Raw genomic sequence first — 3563 nt, 5'->3', positions numbered from 1 at the left:
TAAGCACATACCTGAATCCCTGTGGTAACTACAGATATAAAGAGAAGGAAAATGATGCATTTGTTTCCCAGCAGCTTATCAGAGGCTTTGGGGGAATCATGGCTTTTCCACTTTCCCATGACATCATTGTTAGAGGTCCTGCCATTCCAGAGTGGTTGCCACATAGGATTCATTCAGTACTTGGGAACTGATTGAACACACTTTTTTTTTAATGTGTGAAATTGAATAGCTCTGGTTATAACTCACTGTTGTAATCCCAGAACCCTTGAGGTTAAAGCTGGAGGATCATGAATTGGAAATCAGTTTGGGTCAGATAGTGAGACTAGCTTGGGCTATAGTGACCCAATATCTCTAAAAGAAAGAAAGAAAAGGAGGGAAGAAGGAAAGAAGGGAAGAGAGAGAGAGAGTAGGAAGGAGAAAGGAAGGAAGAAAGAAAGAAAGATAAAGGCAAAACACAAAGTTGTGAGTTGTATTGTGTTGTAGTTCAATGGTAGGGGGCATGTTTAGCATGCATAAGAACTTAGGACTTAGGAAAATAAAAACAAAACCAAATAGAGTCCTCTTCCTACCTTCCTGTAGTTATTCTAGTCTAAGACCCATGAATCAGCCCTGCCAATAGCAAGATGTCTTCTAGAAATGCCAAAATTGGGCAACCTACCTCTACTTCAAAGCCACAGCTGTGCTGCCAGACAATCAGCTCCAAGGCATCAGCCTCAATGAAAAGTTCTTCCTTTGTGATCTTGACTTCCCTTCTTGGTGCCCATGGAGATCATTGCTTTCCATGATAGGGCAGAAAAGGTTTAGAAACTCAACAGTCCAGTGATGGGTTCATCTGTGGATTCTCACGTCTGTCATCTGGCCCAGATCAATACAGGCAAGAAATGAGGAGGACCGGGACCCTTGGACTGTCCATTCTGAGTGAACCACTGCTCGGGATTATGGAGTCTTAAAGGCAGATGGAGGTCTCTCTTTCCGGAACCTCTTTGTCACTGATGACAAAGTTATCCTTCACCAAATCATTAGAAGTGGTTCTTCCTGCTGACTGCTCTGTAGATTAGATGCTGAAGTTAGGCTAAACCTTCCAATTCACTGACACACATGGTGAAGTAAACCCAGCTGGCTGGAAATCTACCAGGGATAACACTGACTTTGATGTCAAGAAAAGCAAAGAGTATTTTCTCCAAACAGAAGTGAGCCCTAGCTGTTGTTTTATGCCAGACTGCACTGGCATCCTGAAAAGAGAATCTTTTGTACTTCTTAAACACGAGGTGTGCTATGATTCAAGACATACTTTCCCTTCAGGGTGGTGGGAGATCACCCCACTCCTTGTACTGGAAACAGCCTGAGTTGTTTTGTGGGCAAATCGTCTGGTATACCAGTAGTAGCAGGGCATCAGCTTCTTAATCTTCTGTAGTACCAATTGAACTTGGACTGAGGGGGGAGAAAGGAAACAAAACAAGGAGAGAATCAAATCATGTGCTCTAAGACACCCATGATGGACACTAAGACTGATACTGTTCCCAAAACGCGATTGTATAGCTTCCACATTGGCCTAACTTTTCTTAAAGCCACACATCAAGTCCCCAAGGCTGCACACAAATGGTCCAGGCACCAGAGATGGCCAAGCTCCAGCAATGTGACCATTCATTTATTTCCAGTGCCTGCTATCATTCTGAAACTGTTGAAAATTTATGGCCTTAATATTTGAATCTCTGGAGAAGAGCCATATAGAAAAATATAAAATGTAAGATATATATTTCCGGAGCCTGCAGTTTAGACATATGCTTTTAATTGTAAGCAAGTCATTTGGCACAGATTTTTCAAGAGGCTTTGCTACCATGGTAGATGGGGTGGAAATGTTAAATACTTCCACAACAAAAAGTAAGACCAAGGCAATGACCCGAACAGAAAACCAGCATCTCATTCACCTCTCCAATGTCACCATTATTCCCTGTGACTTGAAATTACATTTTAGCTCAGGAATACAAAACACAATCTCCCAGTATTGAAAATAAGTCATTTTCTCTTGTCTAGGCAGAAGAAGAAGAAGAAGAAGGAGGAGGAGGAGGAGGAGGAGGAGAAGGAGGAGGAGGAGAAGGAGAAGAATTTGACATTCTTGAGAATTCCAGTGTTTTGAGAGCCTGAGGCAAAGTTAACAGTGCAATAAAATCAGAACAAATATGCCAAAAAAATGTATGCTCTTGGGATGAGAAATGTCCTTGTCCAATATTTTACAGGAAGCAGTCAGAGCAAAGAGAGGAGTACATGCAAGAAGGTGGGGGTGGGCACACATAGCTGCTTAGGTAGTTCTGTGTATAACGGGAGGAAAGGTCCACATGCCCTTGAACTGACAGGCTGTATTTAATGTACATGCTGATTTGTGGTTCCTAAGTGTGGAAGTCTTTGTTAGGCAAAGGTCTCAGAGAAATGAGTTTGAATATTGCTTGGACCTGAGGATCGCTGATATACATTGATTCATGCTATATCTGCCCTGAAAAGTGCAGCTGTGTGTCAGTGCATTGCCCAGGCACGATGGGCAGGAGAGAGGAGTAACTAGACAGTTAAGGTCAGGTTCTAGACAGTGTGGGTTATGTGCTACCTCCATGGACTTTCATAAGAAAAGCAGGGGCCATGGCAAATTGAAATAGTTTAGCTTTTACTGTGTTTATCTAACTTATATTTTGGGGGAGTCACTTTACTTATTTATTTATTTACCTATTTATTTATTTATTTATTTATTTGGCTTTTCAAGACAAGGTATTTCTGTGTAACAGCCCTGGCTCTCCGGGAACTAGCTCTTATAAACCAGACTGGCCTCAAATGCACAGAGATCCACCTGCCTCTGCCTCCTGAGTGCTGGAATTAAAGGTGTGTGTCACCACCGCCTGGCCTTGGTCACTTTATTTTGAGACAGGGTCATAGGATATAACCTAAGGCATTCTTAAATTCATGACACCCTACACACACACACACACACACACACACACACACACACATTATTCTCTCAAGTGCTAAGGTTATAAGTGCACACCACCCTGGAACTTATATGATTTTAATTAATGTAACAATCATTGATGTGGTTTAATCAGCTCACTCTACAAAGGTCACTTATTCCTGAGGGGGTCATAACTTCTCATTTGTAGTCCCTGAGGTTGGTATTTCACAACACAGGGATTCGATTCCGTGGGCAAACCCATGACTCCTCTCTCCATCGTTCATCCGTCATCTGTTCACCACCAACAAAGCAGCCCATGCATTATGCCCTCTGATCTTGATTATCCGTTCACGCAGTTCCCAGAAAACAGATACGTGAGCAGTGTACTCTAAGCAATTGCCATCAGGAGAGAATGGCCTCTATGTATTAGCTCAGATTTTTCACTATTAAGAAAAAAATACTGAGACTAAGTAAAGCAAATGCCCATTTCTAACTCTGTAGTTTGCTGGTTAGGAAGAAGCAATGGCGTCTCGGGTCTAGCATTTGTGACACTATTCTAAACTCCTTACCATCTACCCTTCACTAGATCCACCCACTTATGCTGAGGGGCCTCATTTATCTGTGCTTC

The 3563-nt window shown here is 42.3% G+C and overlaps 1 pseudogene; it reads left to right on the top strand.

Annotated features, from left to right (window-relative positions):
* Positions 1-623: 623 nt before the first annotated feature.
* On the top strand, positions 624-1346 carry LOC121438882 (annotated as a pseudogene).
* Positions 1347-3563: the final 2217 nt, after the last annotated feature.

Source organism: Microtus oregoni, unplaced genomic scaffold (genome assembly GCF_018167655.1).
Source record: "Microtus oregoni isolate MIOR12 unplaced genomic scaffold, Mior012 000058F_ref0000040, whole genome shotgun sequence".
In the NCBI taxonomy this organism is placed as follows: Eukaryota; Metazoa; Chordata; class Mammalia; order Rodentia; family Cricetidae; genus Microtus; species Microtus oregoni.
This window is presented reverse-complemented; position numbering and strand designations above follow the sequence as displayed.